General features: G+C 40.4%; 1 long non-coding RNA gene across 1 annotated transcript; it reads right to left on the bottom strand.

Annotated features, from left to right (window-relative positions):
- Positions 1-5211: 5211 nt before the first annotated feature.
- Positions 5212-27556, bottom strand: LOC137287632 (uncharacterized). The gene is made up of 3 exons (XR_010957045.1): positions 27387-27556; positions 24870-24996; positions 5212-5584 (listed from the first exon to the last, which is right to left on the bottom strand). It is a non-coding gene; the product is annotated as an uncharacterized lncRNA (long non-coding RNA).
- Between the last annotated feature and the right edge of the window lie 14 nt (positions 27557-27570).

The following is a 27570-nucleotide window of genomic DNA, read 5'->3' as shown; positions in this document are numbered from 1 at the left end:
ACATTTAGTTATTCTCTTTCATAAGATATTACATACAAATTCATTACATACATACATACAAGTTCTACTATTTCAAAATGCTATTTTCATCTGTCAGACTGCACAGTTTTCAAAATCAGTTTTCTTTATAGCAGTCTACTTTAAAGATATCCACCCAAACCCTGCGCCAGTAAGTAGAGATCTGAAAAGTGTTCATGTTAATGTTAGTAGCCTAAGAGAAACACCTGACTCAACTGAAAGTGAAGTAAGCGATTATGGTGTTATTTGTATTTCGAAAGTTGGTTAAATGAATGAATAGAAAGTTCTGATTCAGAAATGCCGGTTTTCAGTTACCTTTCAGATAAGATAGGGCAACAAGGGGTGGTTGAGTAGCAGTCTATATAAAGAAACTGCTATACACATGAGCATTGATTAAGCACCACCCATTTTCATGCTATAAGATTGTGTTTAACACAACACACTGATCATTCATGATATGGAAACCAAACACATGGTTATAATTTCGTTAACTGAACCATCTAAAGTGTCAATCCATCAACTACCAACACCGCTTCTACTTTCGGCTATAATTTATTGACAGTCATATAGGGCACTAAAACGTTAATAATAGTCATGTCCAAAGCTATGTCCCACGTACATAAAGTCCTCAAAAACATTCACAGTTCAATCGTAAGACAACAGTAACCCTGACATCAGTATTTGGTGTATCCTCCCCTCGCACGGATAACTGCTGCAACCCTCCTCCTCCTCAAGCTGGAAATGAAACGCTGAACGTGCATCACTTGAATCCTCCGCCATTCCTCAGGAAGAGTATGGACTAATTCCTGTAGACTTCCTGTAGCAAGTTGAAGAAACGTTATATCTGGTGGTTTCGTAAAAATATATAATTTATCTTTGTGAGTGGTTAAAAGGTATACTTTTTTTCATTATTAGTTTAACATCACTTGTTTTACTATCGGAAACTCAGCATGTAGTCTGTTATTTTGTTTTCCTTGAAATCCTAAGAGTATTACTGTCTGCATTAGATGTAATTTCTCCTTTTGCGGCAATTTTCAACCAAACAGTCAGACGTCCACAAAGCTTGTTTACTTGGCTACACATGTAAAACAGATGCATGTCAGTTTCAGGTACTCTTCCACTCGCATAGAAAGGAATCCTTGAGTCCAATATTGTGTCAGAATATGCTACTTGATCATATTCCACAGATTATATTGTAATGCGACCGGATGAGCTCATTTCTGTCTGTGCACCTGTGTACCATTAAATAAATGTGTTCCAACATTTTGTAGTTACTGAAAGGTTTCAGAAATATTCTTCCCACCTTTTATGTGCGTATGATGTGTTGTAACCGGCATCGGGCAGTGAGGCGTAAATGACGTTTTGTTCCTTGCAGATACTGATAAGTATGTTGTTGATGTTGGTACCTCTGCCGCCCGACCAGTTAAAAGCAAACAAAAATCACACCTTGATACTGACAACGGCATGCACATTGAAAATGATTATATTCCCTTAGAAGGTTCTAGACCTTCTAATTTTATGTTTGATATTTTTGAAGAATCATTTTTGAACTACTTATCGATGAGTGACTATGTTAGTGATTTTAAAGCTCGAACTTGGGACTTGTGTGACCACTGTCATTGAATATTGGTTTACCCGATATTAATGCAACCTTAAGACCAGAAACTATTTTTGAAACATTGCGTTTACCTATTGAAGAGAAGTATGTCTGAAGTAAAGAAATGAATAACAGTTTTGGATCTAAAATGATTGATACATGTAACAACCGGAATATGTTTATATCCAATAGCGGGATTGGGAGAGATAAATTTGTTAGCAAAACCACATGGTAAATGATATTGCAGATGATATTGGAAAGTCTCTCACTAGTTTCTACTATTATTGTGAGAAATGGAAATTAAACGTCAATATCTCGAAAACAAATATTGTGATATTTGGTGATGGCCCTGCAAAACATAAAAAAACGTAGCATAGCAGAAGATTACACATACCTTTGAATGAGCTTTCATAGAAAGCTATTAAGATTCTGTCAGAAAGTGTTACAAAGCAAAGTTATGTCTATTACAACCGGCTAGAGATGTTAGTTTACCAAATGATTGTCAGGTATCAGCTTTTGACGTTATGGTTGTCCCGATACTGCTGTATGGTTGTAAGGTATGGGCATATATCATGCAAATCTTGTTTCTCTTGAAAGTTTTTAAAATTGGCGGCTAGTCTCAAAACCTCTATTCCTTCCTTCGTGCTTTACAGTGAATTTGGAAGATGTGCATTGCACATAGCTATATATGAAAGGGTTATTTCCCTTATCATAAACTTGCAACCATCATGCAGTCGCGTAAACTTTTCCGGGTTCCTTATTCCTTCATGTCCATAAGTATTAAATCTACCGAAAAACAGAGTTTATGGTTTTCAGTTCTAGAAGAATGTGGCCTCCTCTCTTATTTTGAAAACCTATCAATCTGCTCAACATCATGACTTGCTTCAGTGGTTGATACAACTACTGTAACGAGTTTCACTTCTTGCTGAAGAACGAGACTCTTCAACGGGTGATTAACCGTTCTTGCTATGTCTGCCAAATTTGATAAAATGTAACTGACTAACGTTAACAAAAAAATCTTATGGAACTGCAAACCTTCCCCATATTTGTCAATGTTGTCTTTAAAAGCTGCTGATTACGTCCATGAAGACTTTTACTTAATTGTACTATAATCACGTATGCCCGTACAGTTCTTACATACGCTATACCCAACAACGACTAACATGTTTGTTCACAAATATCAATGTACATATACATCTTGTGTCATTTAACCATAATTGTAGATGTATGCATGTGTGTGTGTGTGTGTGCGCGCGCGCGTGTGTGTGTGTGAGTGTGAGTGTAAGTGTGTATGGGAGAGAAAGTGTGTGTGAGTGAGTGAGTGTGTGTGTGATCACCGTCATCATCATCATCATAATCATCATCATCATCGTCATTATATATTGTGTGGACGTGTTACAACTGGTTGGGCCTACTATTGTGAAGGGGTGCACATTTGTCAGTTGATTGTCAGCAAGTCAGTCCGAACTGCAGAGACAAGGTCACCGTTTGACATCCTCGACCTGCCGTTTGTGCCATTTAACCTTTGGTGTATGCATATGTAGAGTAGCTCAGGACAGGCTGAACAAGCTAGTTTTTGTTTATACAGGTACGTGAGTCATGTCAAAATTACTCGCAGCAGTAAGTGCGTCAAATAAAATCATGATTAATGAGCATCCGTAATAATGTTAATGGTGTTTAGTATATCTAAATCCATAAAAACTAAGTTGTGACAAGTCAGCACATAAACAGTGAGATGGTGCATATAAATATTGGGAACACCCCATAACTTCACTGCAAATTGGCAAATGCGCTTGTGAATGTGGGCGGTCGGGTAGCCAAGTGGTTAAAGCATTCTCTCTGATGTTATAGCATTGAAAGAAACATTAATATTCTACGTCCCTTGCGCTTTCAGTGGAAGGTTCTTCAATACGAGACACAAATAATAAGTCCGTTGTACAAGCATTTTGTTTGTGTTCTGTGTGTATCATATGACTCACCGAGGCAACTAAACAGTACCTCGATATTACCGTCACCACTGGAAGCAGTCACTCTATTTAACAGAAAGACAGCACAACAGATAAATACTTCTAGAAATAAAAGCCAAAAAGTAATAAATGCACATTGTTTTCCGTTTCTTTCAAACCTATCACTTTTTATCACTGCGGTGTGGAATACTCAACTCGTATATACTTAACATATCACAATAATGTAGATGTACACATTTGGCCGCCAGTTTGTAAAGGTGCTGCAAGATCTCATTAAGAGAGCCACATTTCAAGCAAGCGATCAAATGAATCGAATGCGTGTTTTCATTTGATTGTCAGTTTAGTTTCGGCGTTTGTGAGAAAATTGTAGCGATTAAAATGTGCAATGCGAGTGTGTTATCAGCCAATGTTTTCACGGCTAGGTTCACATGATGGAGTGGAAACATAAAGAAACACACTCAGAGTTTGTCATCGAGGCATTATTCATAACCTTCATGCTTACTGCATAAGGGGTAATCTCTTAGAAACGTTATCGAGAGAGAGTTATAATAAATGGTTACAGTTCAGATTGGGCTCAAAAGTGGCAAGCTGGTTATAATCCTAGTAAGTCTGAGAGTATAGCATTTACTCGCAGCAAAACTATGTCAGACCGAACGTATTAATGAATGACGACATTATTAAAGAAGTTGATAACCACAAACACCTAGGTAGTACACTTTGAAAGTTCATTTAGGCGACATGATAAAGAAAAATAGTCCAATGATTGATTGTCTGAGAAGTTTAAAAAAACATGTATCTCTATATGTGGTGCACACAAGTCATGTTCATCTATACAGGGCAACCAATTATAGCACACTGACAGAAAGACGACACCGCTCTATTCTCTTAACTTTCATTGTCTGACTCCAGATTACATGAACGATCTTGTACCCGGTAGAGTATTCCAACAGAGCAACTACAATCTTGGGAATATTACCTCCGTTCAAACTATTTACCTTCAAAATATCATTTTTACCAAGCGCGATTATGTTGTGCAATTCAAGCTTGATAGATTTTGTGAAATCACCCACTGTCAGGGCATGCTCGGCTGTAGCGATCTATACTCGAACATACATAATCGACGTATATCGGAAACATCCAAGTGTTCATGTGGTCATTATAATGAAGACGTTATTCTTTTTACATGTCAGAACAACAAGAATCTAAATATACCATGTGTTTTTATACTCAAGGATATGACGATGACACTACTTTACACGGTAACGGCGCTTGAATAGCTCAACAAATAGTGATATTATCAACTCATTACGTCAATTCATTGCAAAAAGTAACCGTTTTCAGTGATATCACCTGTATACATGAATATATTCAATGTAAGACAAGCTTGATGCAACTTGACTTCCTGCAGCAGCGTACTTGGTTACTAGGCAACCAACACCAGCAATAATCATATGTTATTTGGTTTCAATATTATTCTTTGTTGCCAAACTATTTCATTTATGTATCCAGCTATTGGGATAATTGAATGTACTGGCGCGGCGTTTATATAAGCCAGTTGGTTTGTTCGCCTATCCAAATTTCTACATGGTTTGGCGAAATAAAACATATATTTAAACCAATAACAACCTCTGAATGCATAAAGATTATACTTTATTTCTGCCCTTTCCTCGGGAAACATGCATGATGTACATACATTTACTAATCAACGAGGATAACCTTGTTGCGTTCGATCTAGCCGATTACCTTGGTTGCATTGCATCAAACATCAAACAATCACAGTATGCTACTGTTGTTTTTCTCTATCTCCATGCTAACTATCAAACATACTGGACTGGAGTTTCGTCGTGACGTCACAGCAGATCTGTCGCTATGACACCAACACCAGCAGACAATCTGTAACACTGCAAATATGAATCCATTTGTAGCTGGTGTTCAGCTGGATGGTCTTGACTCCATAACAACCAAACAGGACCGAAATGTAGGATCCTCTTCTTCACCAACACTGAAGACAGAAAGACTTGCATATATATTTGAATGATTTGACCATTACAAACAGTGATGTCACAGCTATTCCAGATAATGTTTATATAAATGAGAGCTGTTGAATAAGTCTTACTGGAAAAAAGTTGCGAGAGTGCAAAGATATCGCTCAATTTATTTACACAATCTAAATCACGCAACGAACAACTGATAATGAAACTTTGTTCATTGATACCCTAGATTTGTGTGGAATCACATCCACCATTAGTAGCTGCACCGGGTCAGTAACTCTAACCCTGACACTGACACTAACTCTAACCCTGACTCTAACCCTGACACTGACACTGACACTAACTCTAACCCTGACTCTAACCCTGACACTGACACTAACTAAAGCCCTGACTCTTACCCTGACACTGACACTAACTCTAAACCTTGACACTGACACTGACACTGACACTAACTCTAACCCTGATTCTAACTCTGACACTGACACTGACACTGACACTAACACTAACTCTAACCCTGACACTGACACTGACACTAACTCTAAACCTGACACTGACACTAACTCTAACCCTGACTCTTACCCTGACACTAACTCTAACCCTGACTCTAATCCTGACACTGACACTAACACTAACTCTAACCCTGACTCTAACCCTGACACTGACACTAACTCTAACCCTGACACTGACTCTAACCCTAACACGACTTCTCTGGAATCACATCCACCATCAGTAGTTATATCGAATCGTATGACACAACCGTTGTTTTTGGACGGCCTTCTCCTATTGATGGGAATTTTTAGAGTGTGTGTGGTTTTTTTTATTAACATCCAATTTTCGGTATTGTAAAAATTATTTTAGAAGATGTGATTCGAGGGGCATACTCGATTGCGGTACTGTGACAGGCCCTCGAGCTCCCATTAGGCTTAATTTAAAAAGAAATGGTGAGCCCTTATCATAGTACCGCTACCGTGTATACTGCTACCGATGTGCATGCAAAAGTTCAGTAAAATCTGTCTGTCGAATAGTTTGTGAGATAATAACATTTTAGTGAGCATGGGGTCGGAAAACGGCAAAATGTCCACCGTCTTGTTGTAATTAATTATAAGTGTTAATTAATCGAATGAAGTCATAAAGAGCATTACCTTATAGCGTTACCATCCGCCACGATACATGCAAAACTTCACGAAAATCGGTCAAACAGAAATAATCACCTTTTAGTGAGCATGGCATCGGTCTGGCGAAAGGCTAACAATCCAACGTATTGTCGTGCTTGTTATATATTAGGGAGGCGTAAAAGTGAAAATGTTAATGACATTGCCATCATGGTGGACGCCGAGAATGGTTCGCACTTTCGAGCACAATTCATCAACGTCTTTCAAAAGTATATGTTTTAGGTCATGAACATCGGAAATGGTGCACACTTGGTTTGACAACCTGATGCAATTCTGGCAGAATCAGTTTAATTTTGCCTTGTGTTGCACTATGTGCGGTTGCAACGCGTGTCTTTCAACATCACGTTCATGGTTTGGTTCATTCCCATTATTCAGAACAAGCCTCTCGCGAAAGCCAGGAAAGAGCTGGTGACGGATCGTGTCATTACCTCGTAACGAACGAGCGGAACGACATTTACATTCCAACAACAGCAAAGATTACCTGTTTGGAGGTTTTGACAGGGACAGGGACCCATGAACGATTCCATTCGAACGTACATCTGGACCGTGCTGAGTGCACAGCCACAACGCGTTCCAGTATCTTGAGTTGAGGGGCGGCTTACAATGCACAGAAAAAGTTCATGGACAACGTCGAGGACGCCATTACCAGAACAATGGATTTTCTGAGCACCATGGAGCAATACAAAGACATGTTGGAATGAGCCTATTCGAAAGTCGACTACGTGTTCGGACTGTACATGGCGGGGTTAGTGTTCATCCTGCTCCCGTCAGGAACACGACCAGGGTCGATATGATAAACCCAGGAGCAGTCAGAACACTGACTTTGCTGATGCCATGTTCCCGGAGCAAAATTCGGAACCTGTCAGTCAACGTGGTGTCCTCGTTAGAACCCAGTCGATGGTTTTGTGCACGTGGCTGATGTTGGACAGATAGGCTTCTCAGTTTAAGGAACTGGCTTCCAAACAGGTACTTCTCTCATCTTCCTTGTTTTTCAAGGCCTTGTAGTCTTGCCCCTAGTCTTTGTCTAGACTGTAAAGTTCCCGGAGGGTGAATTCCACATTGGGGAAAGGTTTGTCCCTTTTCACCTGCAGTATGGTTTTCAAGACCGTCCAACGTTTCTTTGATGCGTTTGGGTCGTGTGCCGCCGTAGTATCAAAATGAATTCACAGGAATTGAACACTGTGTTCTCCCACCAGAGCTCGACAGAGATAGCAGCTTTATCGTCCGGGTGTTCATGAGATTGATCTTTCGACCTGATCTTAAACAAGCGCACCCCTCATGTCAATGAAAAACTTGGAGTGGTTTAAATGATCATAATAATCGTCGACAGTCTGTTTTAAGAGTTTATCAGTCATGAGATTGATTGTGAACTGGGTGTCCGCTTGTGCATTGTTGTCCAGGAAAGTCTGCATCGTCGTCCATCGGAAAGTCATCCATGATTTTGAATTAAACAGAAGGTTTTTGATATGTAACATAATCCATGTTCACCAACAAAGCGAGCAATCAAAACCAACGCTGTTCGTTTGGTTTCCCAACCTGGGCAAGAACAACGTCATCGTCCCTGGCACAGTTTGCCTGGCATTGGACATCACTTTGACTGAGAACAACAACAAGCAGGAAGTTGTGCAGAACCTCGGTCATGCCATCGTCTAATAAAACACCATCAAAATCAGCGGGAACGAGGTGAAGACTATTGGCGACAGCCACATGTTTTACAGCTACGTGAGTCTCTGGAAAATGACGAAAGAATGCAAAAGGTGATGAAGATACTCCATTGCATATGGGGTACAGTACAGACCAACACGCGAAGATCACACTGGGCAAATTACTTACAGGAAAAGACTTTGCATGCTGCTCGATTTCGATCTGCTCGAGGGACATGTGCCGCTTTACTAGTCCGTGCTGACAACAGGTTGAAATATGAACTCACCTTCAACGACTACGTTGAAGTCGTTCGCACCCCAAACACTGATCCCAGCGGCTACACTGTAGACAACATTTAGCTGGAGTTCAACAGGTCAACCTGAATGTGACCGTGTGATCGATGATGTGATCGATGAAAGGCATTTTGATCATTCCCGCCTAGGACTACGAACCATTTGAAAGAGACAGCCAAAAGGTTATCAACCCTATGATCACGAAAGTGGAACTAACCAGCAAAGGCATGCTCAACAAGCTGTTCAGCCAAGGCACAAAGGCTCGTAAGCACTGGGACGAGATAAAATATCTGCTGGCGATCCCATGTGGTGGTCAGTGATGTCGTCAGTTTGTCGAGAGTGCCTGGAGAGTACCTGACCGAAAAGTATGGCCTGTGGCTGGACTTGCAATCCACAGACAATGACTGGCTGCATGGCAGATGTCGTATCGACAACAGCAGTGAGGGGTTCACTGGCCAGGTCACCAAGAAGGCTCAAGCTGAGGGCAAATTGAACTTGTACATTTACGGGCAACTAACATACACAATGGGAGTTTTCTGCAAGCCATCTCACTACACAATCGGATGCAGCAAAATGGCATTCACGCTGGATCTGTTGGAAGACCACTATCGGGACGTCTTTGACCACGTCACCATCCTCTGCCTGTCTGTGAGCGTGAGCAAGACGTATGCAGAGGGAGCATGGGTGACGACTAGCCCAGTCAGTCCTGGAACGTATCTGCAGGACTGGTTGTGCATTTATCATAGCAACCTGAAAGGAGAATCGACACTGTTCCTCCTGGGTAACTGCATCGCCAACAGAGAAATCATGACAAAGAGAGACGCGCTGTCGTACTTTGTCTTCTCGGGCCGACACACGAATCACAGCGTTTTGTTGCTGATGCAGAAATTCAACTCGGTGCTGAAAAATCTGAGGAAGTAGATGTTATGGATTGTCCTGTTTCACTGTAAGGACAGGGATTCATTTAAAGAATGCTTGCAAGAAAACGATGTGATTCCGAGCAAACCAGCCTAAAAAAATGTGGCAGCCTAAAAAGAAAAGACAAGAAACCTCAGTTCACTGAAACAAAACATGCAAAACAAAGTGGAAAATGTCGGTGAAGGAGCAGGAGAATGCTCCTCAAACAGATGCTGCCACTGATGGACGAGGAAGAATGAATGATTGATACCATAACCAGAAAAAGAAGAATCTCATGAGAGAAGCTGCCGGTTGCAGTTAGTTAAACAGAAGATGAATAAGAAAAACACTCTTTATTGTTAATGCACCCTGCACGCAATAGCCGCAGCTGTGACGTGCAGAGTCAATGCAACAACTGCATTTCAGAACACTGCTGAGGCCACAAGCACCTAAAACTTATCAATTAGAAGTAAACCCTCACATCATGTTATAAAAAAAAGTCGATGACTGACAGGAAAACGTTTGTCCCTGGTCAGCTTGCTGGCCATAGGAGCACAATGATAACCATGTTCCTTTTCAATCCACATGATGTGCCCAAGCTAGTGTTGGCCACCAAAGATGTGGTCTTCAACATGGCATAAAATGACTAAATGCTCATCGGCAAACGGTCGCGACCGCGTTTGTCGTCTAGAACAATTAGACTAGAACGTATCTATGTGACTATATATGAAACTCATGGGACGACGAGCACCTTTATTTTCTGCAAAGCCAAGACCTGCAAGACATGCACCACGAATACAGCATTATGCACATGATGTCCATTAACAAAGGTTTCATTAACTACACGTGTGATATGTGTTGCAAAGGCGTAAAATGCCATTATTGCTGCTGTTAAGGCTCACAGGGCGGATGTGGTCTGATCTCATCTACTTGATGAAATGGGACTACGTCAAAATCTGAAAAATGTGTATGCAAATTTTGTTTTGAAAGTTTAACTATCCAACGTATTGGTGGGGTTCCTAATACTTAATGGCAAGACATAATTCACACACGAACAATCTACTTCACAAGTGAAAGACCCTATAAGCAATGTCAATTGTTCGAGAACTCAACAAAGCGTGTCAAAGAACGAGAAATGATTGAATGCTCCCATTTGAGGAACCTTGGCTGTTGAAGATGTTAAAAAATCCCCCTCGCTAACCACCTCCCACAGTGCAACAACTCAAGCTCCTAGGGAAGGAGCGCGGACTCAGAGGTTATTTATGCAAGGAAAGTCGAGCTGGTCAAACTGCAGGAGGAACACAAGCCACTCGGTAATGTCGTATGTAAGTATCTCAAGCATTGAAGGATGATCGTTGACAAAACAATCAGTCATGATTGCCGCCAAAGTCAGCGAGGAACTGAACAATCTGGGAAGCCTCAAATTTCAACTCATGGTGACAATTTCACTGGACAAACAGCAGACGGACAACACTCTGAAAACGTCCAGTTTGGTTCAGAGGCAAACAAGAAGTCACGACTCAGTCCTGAGATTGTCGACGAATCCATCGACACCATTTTTTGCTGAACATGCACATGGACTCAGGTTGGACTGTGGACATGCCAAAAAGTTATCTTATCCTACTATCATGTTCATGACGCAAAAGGACAAACTCACCCACGAAAATGCCAAGATTTGCAATGTGTGCAATGAACCCCTGAATGGCAACGTCGTGAGAGATCACTGCCATATCGCCGGCAAGTACAGAGATGCCGCTCACAACGCTCAAGCTCAGAATCGACTCCAAGACCATGAAGATCCCTGTCATCATTCACAACGTTCATGCATATATTCCTATCTGACCATGCAGGCCATCGTGAAAGTCAGCAGCAGAATAACGTAATCCCCCAAAACACCGACATAAATGACCCGTTCTCTTTGGAACGCTGTTAAAATTCCTCAACAACTGTTGATAAATTTCAACAGCATTCAGTTCCTGGAGAAAGCCAAAACAGCAGGCTTTGCTATCACCAATCACTACACCGACCCCAAGACAAAATGTGATTACATTTGCAGCAGTTTGACTGTGACATCAACCAGGTCGATTGTGCACACGCCATCGAAGTGTGGACCACGACCTCTACATTAAAACTGATGTGATGTTGTTGGCTGACAAGTACGGCTGGATCCCACATGGTACTAGGGACTCTCATGGGATGCCTTGCTGAAAGCTGGCGTGGAATATAAGCTGCTCATGGATTACGACGTGCACCTGTTCATGGAAAAAGGTTTCCAAAGACTCAACCAAATCCAACAACAGTTACGTGAGAGATTATGATCCATCCCAAATGACCGAACACATCCTCTACCTCGATGCCAACAACGCGCACAGCTAGGCCATGAGTCAGTACCTCCCCATCAGTGGATTCAAAGGGGTCTCCTTTCCTTCATCCACTGACATTATCAATATTGCCCCGGATTCGAGCAAAGGTTACATCCTCGAAGTTGATTTGATACCCAGTGGAGTTACATGATGCACACAGCAGTCATCTGTTGTCAGTGCTGCACAATAACAAAAACCACATCAAATTCAGTAGACCCGTTTATGTCAGGATGAGCATCCTCAACTTATGCAAATACTTGATGTACAAATTAGACTACAATGAGCTCAAGACGCAGTATGACGACAAATGTGAAGTGCTGTACATGGATTCCCTCCTCATGGAAATTCGCACCGATGCATGAATAAATGCATGCACCTCTATGACACAAGTGACTATCGCAAAGACCACCTGATGCACAGCTAGACTAACATAAAAGTGGTCAGCAAGATGAAGAAGGAATGAGCCTGCACACCCATTGCCGAACACGTCAGCTTGAGACCCAAGATACTTTCCATCCTAATAGCTGCTGCCACGGCAATCAGAAAGGCCAAAGGTGTGAGAAAATATGTCACAAGCATGTCGAATTCAAGGAGGCCTTGATCGAAACCAAAATGTTCAAGCACCAAAGAACATGCTGAGAAGTAAGGGAATAAGATATACAGAGTGACAATCAACAAGACCTCATTGTCTCCCATGGACACAAAACGATGGATCACATCAATGGAGTCACCATTTAAGTGTACGGACACATACGGGTATCGAACAATTGATTGAACACTCACACGCACACATTGCATTACACAACGTCTTGGAGAGAATTTATTACAGCCTGCGTGGGAGCTGGAATTGAAATGCCATCCTGAAGCTCGCCAAAGTTTCTTGGAAGAGAAAACCAAAGCTTAGCTCCAAAAACAAGCCATCTGGCAAGTCTACCTGCCAGCACCTTGGTATATTTCGGGAAGAAAATTTGACGTTTTGACGTCAAATCACATTTACCAAGCCGAACTCATGTTTCTCCCTGCATGTCAGTAGTAATGTACACAATAGCGGTACTGTGATCGGGACTGAACCAACTTTCGGGAGGACCTGTCACAGAACCACTATCGTGTATACTACTGCACCATTTGAAAACAGACACATCCGATCTTTCTTTTACATACATAACTGTGAACAAGCTTTAAAGGTCACATGCAACCAAAAAATCAAACATAATTAAAACACATTTATCACTTATTCATGACATGTCATATACACTGTTGCTTTAAAAAAACAAACAAACAAAATTATAAGCGTACAATTCAAAAGTGCAATATTTTGTACTTGAGCTTACTTCCCCCGAAATGAAGCCCTCGGGAGACAGAACCCAGTCATAGCGGGTGGATATGCACTCAAGTGTAAGGACGACTTCCGATTGGCTGTTTCATTTGCTGATATGCTGAGGGTTCATTGTGTGTACAGAAAGATGATCTGTTTGATGGGCATTTTAGAAGTATGGCGAGTCACAAGAAAGTAAGATTCTTTATGGAAAACAACTTCTTTTTGTGTACTTTATGCGTCATTTCAGTATGGATTCATATACTGTTGTCAAACAAAATCATATGCACTAAAAGAAGTCGTTATCCATGAAGAATGTATATAGAGATGTTAGGTTTTGAAAATGTTCTCTAAATTTGCGCTCGATTCAATCAAAAATCATCTCAGTAGATATGGTAAACTACTGCGTGGCTGGAATCTGTCATTCGTCCAAGTACAAAGCAGGACTTGAAACTGACAAGAGTTTGCACCAGTTTCCGTCAAATCCAGTCATCCGAAAAAAATGAATGTAGTTTGTTTGCAACCCACAGACATAAAAACATGTCATGTGTATCACACGTGCCTAATTACATAGTGTGGCAGAGACGGGACTCGGGTGCACGAGTCATAAATCAATTTATTTTCTTTATGTCGTATAGTCTGATAGGTGTTAAATTCAAATTGCACGTGGTCAATGATTGAAGCTGTGTACTGCATGTTGTCTTTAGCAGACAGGCAGGCAGACATATAGGTGTGAATAAACCAGACACTGAGCTTTCTCTGTGACAGAGACTGCTTACCACAATAAACAAGTTTTTTTTACGTAACGAGTAAATTATTTACTTGTTTGTGTACACAACCAAGATTAGACTACTGCTCACAACCTCAGACTCTGGACATGCATACTGTTCAAGCTCCGCGAACCTATTCACTGCGCATGCGTTATGGACGCAGCGCAGCACAGCTGTTGAAACCAGTTTCCCGCCCCCAGCCCTGGGGAAAATTTAGTGAAACGTTTGAACTCCGTTTTCGCGGGCTTTTTTTCATCGCGTTTTTTTTCAACTTTATAGGTTGAATTGGCATTTTTATTATTTGTTTCGGTAAGTGCATACCGAAAGGTACCAGAATCTGCAAAGTTGTGTTTTACGTTGCATGTGACCTTTAAGATTTCACCCTCAACGCCACATGTTATACATTGTTTCAGTATCTGTTTAAATATATCCGAGACAAAAATGATGTCAGTTGCAGAGTAACTAGCGCTGGAGTAAAGATATTATTTATATCCAGGAAATTAGAGTTAACCTTTTAGTGAGAACAGTTGTCAAAGGTTTTCCAAAGCAGCGTCTTCTGGCTTGTTTGAAGGGCAAACCTAAAATGCATATAATCCTAACTCGGAATTGGAACCACATACACCAGCCACAGTTATCATTTGTTTGAGATAGGTAGCACTTATGTTCTCAGTTTTGGAAGAAAAGGAAACTTTAAGTATGAACTAATGTCTTTGCTCATTTACCATGTCTGTTACGCTCTCGTGAATAAGAAACGAATAGTTTATCCAAGTGCTTGACACTAGTGATAACACATGTGGGCAGCTCAATATCGCTCTTAAGAGATTTTGATATTTCCAATTAGTAAATGCGTATGAAATCGACTTGTCTTTCATAAGCTGAGTGGTCATGGATTCTAACCTCTAGCTTAGAAATATCAAAATCAGTCGAAGTTTAGGACTACCAGGGAAATAGTAGTTGATGACCGCCAACTTCTGGTTGACCATGGATAGGTGTTACCCCCGTGACATTAGCACAACGGATAATATTGAAAGCGAAAGTCCCTAAAATAATAGCTGTTCCGATTAAAGATGAAAAATGCAATGGCAACAGAATTAAAACTTTGCATTATTACATTCCGAAAAGTGTCCCAAAGTGTCTGCAGTAGATATTAGGCAAGGTGAAGTTGAGTTTAACGTCGCACCTAAGGATATTTCGCTAATATAACGACCCGCGTGTGTATGTGTGACTACTTGTGCTAGCCCTCACTTAAGCTTCCTTTATAGTACCAGCTCATTAAGATACCATGACGTAGCTAATTTTGAAGGCCCCACTCAGACACATTATACTGACTCCGAGACGACCAGTGTTTGTTGTACCCTTTCATGCCGAGCTCCAAGCAGGGAGCAACAAGTACCATATTTTAGAGTCTTTTGCTATGGCACGACTGGGGATCGAACTCGCGACTGGGGATCGAACTCGCGATTTTGCGCTCTCAGGACTGACTCTCTAACCACACTAATAACATGGATCAGCTTGTGCACATAGGATCACTGACCCTTCACGCCCTGGCTATGTTAGAAAAAAACACACACCCTAATTCCATAAGCCCGGTACTCACCATAAGTTACTTGTCGTACAATTGCAAAAGTAATGCATACAAGCGAAGTTAAGAAGTCAAATTCTCAGCACCAAGTGGTCATCTAGGAGATTTTAAACGATCTCTAGACTGGGGTTTATTAAAAACACATTGTGCCATCTTGTCTTTATTGAAAGTAAAACATGGACTATGGTCGTAACAGAAATCGAATGGCTACTGATTTCACACGTGTATTACGTTTAAAAACGAGTAAGGGTTATTATTTAACTAAAAGTGCAGATAAATGGGTTTATATTCCATCACAGAAAAACAGTGTGATCTTCAGCCCTAGACATGATAGACCATGCTAGCGGTCCATTTGCCACTTAAAAATATTAATTCAAACTATTTTGCTGAATTTGGAAACATGTTACACACCACAAGGTTCTAAACTATAAATAAATTCTTGACCCGGGATGTATCAACAGGAGAAGTCGTAGTTTTGACTGGAGTAAACCTTCGAACGCTTGATAACCGTGAACGGCGGCTTTCAGTGATTATTTTAAACCGATATTTATGTAGATCTAGAACATCTCATGAAACATTCTCGACCACCAAATTTCCTGGCAACAAACAAAGTTCCTACACACCAGCATCAAGCGCTGGAAAAGGAGAGAACTTAAAGAAAACATCGAAATCCAGAGAGAGAAACTAGACATGAACCGGGAACAAGGCATTTAATGCCCCAGTATAGTGTATGGTATATAGTGTATGATCGTGTATAGTGTATGATCGCCGGTTTTGTCTTACATCACTTTGTTACCTTTGCATGTTAATCCTATCTGACTGGTGCTATCTTTGGCCATCACCACACCTCACCTCCCGCGCTGGGATTGGCCCTGAATTATTTTCTTTTTTGTCCTTATAACGAATTGTTTTCTTTTTTTGTCCTTTAAACGAATTGTTTTCTTTGTATCTTGTCTTATTGCATCTTATTGTAATTATTTTGTCATCTTATCTTGCACATTCACGCGACTGTGTTCTTATGTTTGTACATATATCCATGTATATGTACATCTAGTCTTTGTACAAAAGTCATATATCCATGTATATGTACATCTATTCTGTGTACATATATCCATGTATATGTACATCTAGTCTTTGTACAAAAGTCATATATCCATGTATATGTACATCCAGTCTTTGTACATATATCCATGTATATGTACATCCATTCTGTGTACATATATCCATGTATATGTATATCCAGTCTGTGTACATACATCCATTTATATGTACATCCAGTCTGTGTACATATATCCATGTATATGTACATCCAGCCCTTGTACATATATCCGTGTATATGTACATCCATTCTGTGTACATTTATCTATGTATATGTACATCCACTCTGTGTACATATATCCATGCATATGTACATCCATTTTGTGTACATAAATCCATGTATATGTACATCTAGTCTTTGTACATATATCCATGTATATGTACATCTATTCTGTGTACATATATCCATGTATATGTACATCCATTCTGTCAGCATATCACGAGGCCCATGTTAATGTCAGCATATCACGAGGCCCATGTTAATGTCAGCATATCATGAGGCCCATGTTCATGTCAGCATATCACGACGCCCCTGTTAATGTCAGCATATCACGAGACCCATGTTAATGTCAGCATATCACGAGGCCCATGTTCATGTCAGCATATCACGAGGCCCATGCTCATGTCAGCATATCACGAGGCCCATGTTCACGTCAGCATATCACGAGTGTCATGTTAATGTCAGCATATCACGAGGCCCATGTTCATGTCAGCATATCACGACGCCCCTGTTAATATCAGTATATCACGAGACCCATGTTCATGTCAGCATATCACGAGGCTCATGTTCATGTCAGCATATCACGAGGCCCATGCTCATGTCAGCATATCACGAGGCCCATGTTCACGTCAGCATATCACGAGTGTCATGTTAATGTCAGCATATCACGAGGCCCATGTTCATGTCAGCATATCACGACGCCCCTGTTAATGTCAGTATATCACGAGACCCATGTTCATGTCAGCATATCACGAGGCCCATGTTCACGTCAGCATATCACGAGTGTCATGTTCATGTCAGCATATCACGATGCCCATGTTCATGTCAGCATATCACGAGGCCCCTGTTAATGTCAGCATATCACGAGGCCCATGTTCATGTCAGCTTTTCACGAGGCCCATGCTGATGTCAGCTTGCCCATGCTGATGTGATTGTCATGCAGAGGTGAGGTGTTTGTTTATATTCGTGTTAGCTTGTGATGTCGGCCCATGGTGATGATCATGCTTTTGTCATGCTGCTTTGATGCTCATATTGGTGTCAGCTTGTCATGGTGCTTATATCGGTGTCAGCTTAAGAATAATTGTAAACTTTACATTTAGAAGCAGATCGTAAAGCAGGATAGGTATAAAGTTCATGAAGCAATAAGTGCTGAATGGGGTATATCTGGTACAAGCTTCTGGTGCATGCGTTACTGCTCATAGAGGCAAAAACTGCATCCAGTTATATAGTACATGCTGGCTGTACATAGGGTACTGCCGAGAGGGACAGAAACTGTATTCAGCTATATAGTACAAGGTGGCTGTTCAACAAAGGATAAATAAAACCTGCATCCAGTTATATAGTACATGGCTGTACATAAGGTACTGCCGAGAGGGACAGAAACTGTATCCAGCTATATAGTACATGCTGCCTACGCATAGAGGGATATAGGCACTGCATCCAGCTATATAGTACATGCTGCCTATGCTTAGAGGGATATAGGCACTGCATCCAGCTATATAGTACATTCTGCCTATGCATAGAGGGATATAGACACTGCATCCAGCTATATAGTACATGCTGCCTATGCTTAGAGGGATATAGGCACTGCATCCAGCTGCATCCAGTACAAGTTCACTGTGCACAGAGTGATATCAACTGCGTACATGTATGTGTTATCTACGAGGGCAAACCCTAACCCTGAAACAGGATTCAAATAGCTGTGAATTACTCGAGTACAATAAGCGTCGGACAAAAACTCGCACGGGTGAAAATATCCTCCTCGCGTGTGGGCGATTCTCCTGTCTGCCTTTGAACTAGTTGTAGTACCAGCCCGAGATCGGATCAGCTATGGTTGAAAGGTATGGAAATCACCAAATACACTCGCGGGTCTGTGATGATACAAATGGCTAAACACGCCACTGTTTCCGCGAACGACTCACAAATCGTAGTGCTTGCAACATCTTGCACAAAAACTAGTCAATGCAAATGTTCCACCAAATTTATGGACAGTAAAGTTCATGGTATTAACAAATACTCATCCGTTTCAGACGAACACCACCGTAGTATGCGTGAGTGATTTCCTACCGTCAGGGATCAAGGCTATAACTCCCAGTTCAAACACCGAATCCAAGTACAGTGTCACCGTCGACCTTGTATAATCCACTGCCTTATACTTCACAGCCTATGACAAGTTTCAATGCCTCATCAACATCTGACATTGTTCATTCAGGTTCTATTCATGGAGTTGTCAGGTCAAACAACCGCTCGGTAAACTCACGTGACGTGAACCAGACCACGCCGTCAGTTGAGAACTCAGCTGCGTCAGTTCCAGACTCTCAACAACGTTGACACACTTTGACAATCAGTACGTACATTTAGGTCTGTCAGTGACGATGTGCTTCTTCTCCTTTTTTGACACTGTTCTTAGCATTGTTCTTGACATTAATTGGGGTCACGAGACCCACTTCTTCACGTTCACGGCCCTCGTTCTAGCTGAATATTCCAATTTGCGCATTGCAGACTATCCAGTGCCTCTTTCAACTAAAATTCTTGTTTATTGACGATTAATCGTTGTCAATTACATATTTATGACTGTCATATACACTACAAACAAAAAGTGTAGGAACATCTTAAAATTGATAGTTATACGAAAACCTGCATGACCTGAGGTAATTTATACTGTAAGGTACATGCAACTTATTGTGTGCTTGATGAGCACTTTAAGCGACATGTTGGAGCATGCAACAACTGACTCACAGTACGCTGAGGGCATAGTGCAAGCTGGCGTTGCATATGATAGTGTCGAGAGGAATGGAAACTATCCAGTTATATAGTGCAGGCTGGCAGTGCATACAAAAATGCAAACTGCATACAGTTATATAGTGCAAGCTGGCAGTGCATACAGAAATGCAAATTGCATGCAGTTATATAGTGCAAGCTGGTAGTGCATACAGAAATGCAAATTGCATACAGTTATATAGTGCTAGCTGGTAGTGCATACAGAAATGCAAATTGCATAAAGTTATATAGTGCAGGCTAGCAGTGCATACAGAAATGCAAATTGCATAAAGTTATATAGTGCAGGCTAGCAGTGCATACAGAAATGCAAATTGCATAAAGTTATATAGTGCAGGCTAGCAGTGCATACAGAAACAGAAACTGCATACAGTTATACAGTGCAGGTTGTTTGTAGATACGTTACTGAGAGGGACAGAACCTGCATAATACTGCATGTGTTGAACACATGTCATACTACTTGGCAAAGATCACCTTGGTTATCTGTTAACGATCAGTCGTAGAAGCTTCCTGATGTTCGCAATAGTGATGTACCCTGCCGTGATAAGTGATAATACATCACCCGAAGGTTAATGGTCTGTACCAATGTAATATATTCAAGTCTGAGGAGTTGTTTTATTGTGCTACGCGCGTGTAGACAAAGCATATTGCGTGTGGCATCGACGACTGTATGAAAACACTCCATGTGCCTGAAATACCACGGTTAAACTGGGTTCTGTTGACATCATCACTGGCTTACCTTCATTGTTGTAGATATACACACGAAGGTACGTAAACAGGAAACAGGTTTCAGTGATCTATTCATATTTACTTTTTACAGACTTTGAGATTACAGAATTTTCAGCCCTTTAATCAGATTTAATCTCAGTTTGTGTCCTCTCTGAATTACGATCTCAATGATATAAATAGTAAAACAAGGTTTTAAGGTTTAAAATATGGATACCAAGCTACCCCAAGACGAGAATACCCGGGATCTTAAACGTTATGAATAAATTCGCCTACATTATTTGAAGATGATATCAACAATAATGTTTCCAGATTGCCACACATATTGCAATCGGCAACAATTCATGATGACAAAGCCCACACCATCAGTGGATTTGCCTGAGGAGTAGCCAATCTACTTTCTAATGTTACACGTTCCACGTTTTATGCGAAGCGTTTATAAATGAAGCAGACGCACTTAGTGATCACACACCTTGGTTTGGCAAAGAATGCATTTCAACGAAGTAACTTTTTAAAATCCAAACGCGAAGAAAAGAAGAATAAAACGAAGCATATCAAGTCGTATAAAATTGAAATTTGTAAATTGATAAGAGAAAACCAAAAGCATAAACCTGGTGAATATTGGAAAATCCCTACAAAGAGTTAAAACAATATCTCCAGTGATGCACGTGATATCGGTAAGTGTTTTGAACACTTCAGTCGTATAAATGGGAAACAGTGTACAGATTACCACGACACTGACCGCGAATCAGCATGAACGTTTACAACGACTCTGTGCTTAATAAAGACATATGATTTGAAGGAACATAGTTGGCAGTTGAAACTCTTACATGCAACAAAGCGTCTGGAACTGATCAGATTGAAAATTATTGTCTTATCGATTCATTTCACTTGCGTAGCCCATATGCTGAATAGTTTATGTATATGATATTATAGTATATGAACCCGTACCCAGGCAGGTTTTAGGAATAATCACTCAGCAAAAATATAACATCTTTGTGATGAATATGCTCAACTAATAATTAAAAACTAGTAACAGAAACTGTTTTGTGTTTTTATGGAAGCTTTTGATAATGTATGGATGGTTGAACTATGCTATGGAGCTAATGGTAGAAGTACAAAATATGTATACTATTATGAAATCTTGTAAACTATCACATACTAATTTGTTTGATTACTCCTCATATGTTATTTCCCCTCTGTGGTTCCATTCATAACTGGCCTGGACGAGTACCTTCCGAAGGATGACTGTTCATCTGTGAATCTTCGTAACTTCCCAGGTACTGATAGAAAACTTATGCATTTCACTTATGATACTACCTAATACAGATGACAGTCCGATTTGCTGATTGAGCTCCTGGCCTTCAGCCTACATTTAACTCATCCCATACATATTGAAACACGTGGCATCAGTGACTCATCCCATACATATTGTAACACGTGGCATCAGTGACTCATCCCATACATATTGAAACACGTGGCATCAGTGACTCATCCCATACATATTGTAACACGTGGCATCAGTGACTCATCCCATACATATTGTAACACGTGGCATCAGTGACTCATCCCATACATATTGTAACACGTGGCATCAGTGACTCATCCCATACATATTGTAACATGTGGCATCAGTGACTCATCCTATACATATTGAAACACGTGGCATCAGTGACTCATCCCATACATATTGTAACACGTGGCATCAGTGACTCATCCCATACATATTGTAACACGTGGCATCAGTGACTCATCCCATACATATTGAAACACGTGGCATCAGTGACTCATCCCATACATATTGAAACACGTGGCATCAGTGACTCATCCCATACATATTGTAACACGTGGCATCAGTGACTCATCCCATACATATTGTAACACGTGGCATCAGTGACTCATCCCATACATATTGTAACATGTGGCATCGGTGACTCATCCTATACATATTGAAACACGTGGCATCAGTGACTCATCCCATACATATTGAAGCACGTGGCATCAGTGACTCATCCCATACATATTGAAACATGTGGCATCAGTGACTCATCCCATACATATTGAAACACGTGGCATCAGTGACTCATCCCATACATATTGTAACATGTGGCATCAGTGACTCATCCCATACATATTGTAACAGCAAATACACACCAAAGGTAACGTCCTGCTTTGGAAATCTTTTGATAAAAATTGTAGATAATTACACTTATCTTGGGGTGACTTAGAACAGAATCAGGAAATTTAAGACAGCAATAAAAAAAAGCTTCAAGAAAATGCGTCTAAAGCTTTTAAAAAATATAACTTTTAATACACGTAGAGATTATTTACTGAAGTGAGTGAGTGAGTTTAGTTTTACGCCGCAGTATTTCAGCTATATGGCGGCGGTCTGTAAATAATCGTGACTGGACCAGACAATCCACTGATCAACAACATGAATATCGATCTGCGCAATTGGGAACCGATGACATGTGTCAACCAAGTCAGCGAGTCTGACGACCCGATCCCGTTAGTTAGTTGCCTCTTACGACAAACATAGCCGCCTTATATTATTTATTGAAAACATTTAATGTTATGATCTCACCGATATTGCACTTTGGATGAGAAACCTGGGCAGAGGATTGATTTGAGATTTCCTAATTTAGCTGTTGGTTTACGCAACTCTACCCCTCATGATATGGTATATTGAGAACTGTCTATGTTACCGCTAAAACGGTAATCTCTTTACTGACATACAGCACATTCTGTTGGAAGTACTCCAAAACTATCGAAAATGATTTATAATTATGCACTTATCCAAGGCACTAGAGAGAAAGAATGTGATATTTTGACCAAATATGTAGAAGGTTTGCTTTATAAATGTGTCCGAACTTTACATTCACAACCCTCTAAATGTTTCATAACACTGGTCTCGGGTAGAATCAGTTCTAAAACATTCATCTTATGCAAGCTGGAAAGATGAGGTAGTCAATAGCATCAAATGCAAATACACTAAACATCTTCGATTTTAGACAACAATCTCCTCCTTCCTGCTTGATGTATGTACATTTACCAAGTTGGAAATGAAGAACCTGTAAAATGACCTGACTGTTGAAGTTGCCCATTGGCAGGACATCGATCGAGAAAACAGGAAAATAAATCACTCGGTGTTACTTATACTGCTTACCAAATGTAGGGGATATTGAAAAGCGACAATAACAAGTACATGTATGTTTAACTGCCATGGGGAAACAGTGTTCATGTGGAAATAGGAATGTCTAGCGACAGCTTTCAACAAATAAACTTTGATAACGATGCAGATGTTCTTGTCAGACAATGCGAAGTACACCAGGGGTGGTAACCCACAAACATGTGAACAGCGGGTGGCCCACCATTAGCTTCAAGCAACATTGACACCGACGTTTCAAAATGCTAAGATGGCGACCAGTGAGGAATACACTACTAGTTCTCCTGGAGTGCTGCGCTCAGTTCTGCCCCGCCCTAACTTGGTGTCATGTGCATGCCTGCCCTCTGGTGGGTTTAGGTCCTGTTTTTTCGGATCTAAGGACACCTATTGGCAACTGTGCAACACAAGGCCGATGGTTGTCTTCAAACATCCTTAAAGTAATTGGAGAAATCTACATCCCTGCGTTTTTGTCACTCTTTTTACTTCAATATCACCCAACCTTTTGCCAGAAGTATATTTAAATGTCAACGTTGTGTAGAACAAAGAAGGAAAAACTTTCTCGTTAATTATATATATTTTTTCTAAATCTAAAGACTTAACATGTTTACATTTTTACAAAACATGATAATGAAAATATTGCAAACTGTAACTATGATGTACCTGTATACACACACAACCTGGGACACAAATTCTTATGCATTTGCAATACTTAATACACACACACGTATACATACACACACGCAAAGTCCTTTGCATCCGTAGGTATGACGTAGGGCAGGTGCCTTAAAAGTCTACGTCAACGCGAAGAAAACTTGGAACCTTGTCTGTGAGTGCTTTCAAAAAGATATCTATGAAGTTACTTACATTTTGTGCAGGACTGTTTGGTCCCCCAACAATGGGTCTAAATGATAGGTGTTTGGGGTTCTTTACTTCCATATATTCACAATTCTACTTCATTATAGCTTTGTTTATTTATTGACTATTGTGTATTTTAGGTAGACCATAAATATATGTTGGTGTGTGTCTGTGTCTGTGTCTGTGTGTGTGCATGTGTGTGTCTGTGTCTGTATGTATGTCTGTCTGTGTGTGTATGTGTGTCTGCGTCTGTGTCTGTGAGTGCCTGTGTCTGTGTCTGTATGTGTCTGTGTGTGTCTGTGTGTCATGGATTGTGAATGAATAAGAATTGTTCTTCTTGTTCCACTAAGAGGGTTTCTTTGATAATATGAGAGTTTGAATTGCTGGGTTTAGTTGAAACATTAGCGTGATACTTACAGACATACAGCACGCTTGCGTCTGCAGTCGCCAAGTACGAGATGCCCTGATTTAAGGCAGTAGATGTTTAGGTCGTAGTGACATCCCGGCAGCTGACACTCATGCGGTGGACGCCGTAATTCACAAACTGTAACACAAAATAAGGCAAAAATACCAACACAAGTTTAAAAACAGGTACCGTCTTGTGCCTTCAAAATTTTCATAAACGTATTGTACAGTTTTTTATCTGTTCCCCCTCGTGTCTATACTGTTTTGACGAAAAGGGATTTTGCTCCTGGAGACATATATTATTCTCACATTTTTTTCAGAATTGATGGCCACGTGGCCAAGTATACAACAGGAATCGTAAGAACAGTGTCACAGTGAGTAGACTTGAAATATAATGAATGCTAATTGAATGATGTTAACTTCGGTTGTACTTCTGAAATATGCGTATCCCTTTGAGAATATTGATATGTTGTACCTTCATAAGAGCTCGAAATCTGACAATTGACGGTGGACTGTAGAAATAGGCTGGAATACATTGGTTACAAAATGGACACATTAGCTTACTACGTGTGATGTTCATCTTCAAGCCACTCCTAATTACACTTGTTACAAACTAATTCATTACACGGAACCATTCTCTTTCAAAGACGTTATTTTTGCATATTCATGTTAAATGATTTACTTCGAGATTGATTTTCATTCGCATTAGATCGAATGCGCCACAGGATATATACTTTTCAGATTCAAGAAGTGACTTAAAGGTGTTGTTATTTACTGGAAATGTTGAGTTATTTGAGTTTTACTCTTCCAGTGCCACATGTTAATATCTAAACAACTTTGTTCAGTATCTAACATGAAGCGACTTTTCAATCGCCACAATTTTGGGCAAACAGAGATAGGAAACCCGTGTCGTAAATAAAAGCATTCGAACATGTGAAACCCAAGTTGTGTCCCGTTGTCATCATAGACGTTTATCGTATTATAGAGGGTATTTGGGCGACTATTTTTGTCCATACGGATTATTGGGCACCAATGTTCCATACACCTTGGATAATAATGTACGTACACATTGTATATGTCAAAGTCTCCAACGAGTACAGCACATGATGCTATTGTTTTACTGACTGACAACAATCTTTTAAAATACTATGAACCGTTATAATACACGTTCAATAACTATAGCCCCCAAATTCACTTCCCTGTCTCAAAATCGTTAATATCGTACTGACAAATAGACAAAGGCATATTTTGATATTTGATGAACAGTTGAAACAGACGGAAAATGCATGTTTGGCTTGTAAATATAGTTTCACGGGCTTTGGACCAAACTAGATAAGAGGAACATACAATTCCTAAGTATGTATGATAATAAACTGTTAATAAATCAATGTTCATTCCTCCTAACACGTCCCTCCTGTCGCAAACCGACCACTTTAGATTTATGCAGATTTACTTCAAAACCATTGTTCATTCCTCCTAACACGTCCCTCGTGTCGAAAACCGACCACTTTAGATTTATGCAGATTTCCTTCAAAACCCCACATGTTACAAAAATCTTCAAGAATGTCTAATTGTCTTTGTACATCAATAATGCCATTCCCTAAGAGCACAACATCATCCTCGGACAACAATACTATCTAAATAACTTTTATAAAGTCATCAGTATTGGCCCGATGAAGATCGTCTGCAAGTTTTTGGATAAACAGAATGAAGCGTAGCGGACACCCGCCTGGTAGACGCCATTGCTAGTTGAAGAGGAATCAGTTCCAGCCTTAGTAACATGAACAGATGCACACATGTATGAGTACATATTTGCAACGATCTTATGCGTCTTGCCGTGTAAACTCTTTTCAAGAAGCGGAAATTACTTTTTTCTAATCAGTAAGATGGAAGGCATTGCTGAAATCTATGGAGGCGACATCAAAACTGTTTTCCTTTACATTCGATACGGATACACTCGGATACGGCTGCAGGAGGATGTCCCGTACTGATATTGACATCTAGTAGCTGCTAGACTTGATACAATGCACGGATACATGGCACGGTTATTGTTGTGTTTAAAGGTTGTTTGTAATAAAACCTTGAAGCTGCCACTTTTGTAGTAATTTCATGTTTTGGACAGAAATTTGAATGTCATGTAATGTGTAAAAAAATATGTCCTGTGGTGTGATCAGCCACGCGGACAGCACACTAGCAATGTGTGCCACGCCATACATATTGGACACATTTCAATAAAAGACATAACTTCAAGTCGCACTTCCCTTCAAACGCATGTAAACATTTCACAGCTATTCACGGTCAACTCACATGTTCATTATGATGTTACAAAATCACAATGTCTTCAGCGTTTGAATGTAATATGAATGAGCGATCGCACTCGTAATCAAATATTGAAGAAACATGGTCACTTTCAAATCATGGGAATGTCTGTCATCGGCATTATTTTGCGAAATGCAAAATATATCCTGTAATATCCTGTAATATAACGTTTATTGCTGTATTACATCCTGGTGAGTACATCTTACTTACCAGAAACCAGGACGAGTAGAATGCATAGCGACTTCATAGTATATCTCTCCCTCAGTCGCTTGAAGAACTGATAGATTATCCTTTCCAGGACGTTTCTCAACCGTAATGCCCACATGTAGCAGCGGGTGAAATATATGTCCCTGGTCGCGGCAGGGCCCTGTGTCACACTCAAGCCACCGATGTC

The sequence above is a fragment of the Haliotis asinina genome, chromosome 6 (assembly GCF_037392515.1).
Source record: "Haliotis asinina isolate JCU_RB_2024 chromosome 6, JCU_Hal_asi_v2, whole genome shotgun sequence".
Classification (NCBI taxonomy): domain Eukaryota; kingdom Metazoa; phylum Mollusca; class Gastropoda; order Lepetellida; family Haliotidae; genus Haliotis; species Haliotis asinina.
Note: the sequence above shows the minus strand (reverse complement) of the source record. Positions and strands in the feature narration are given on the sequence as shown.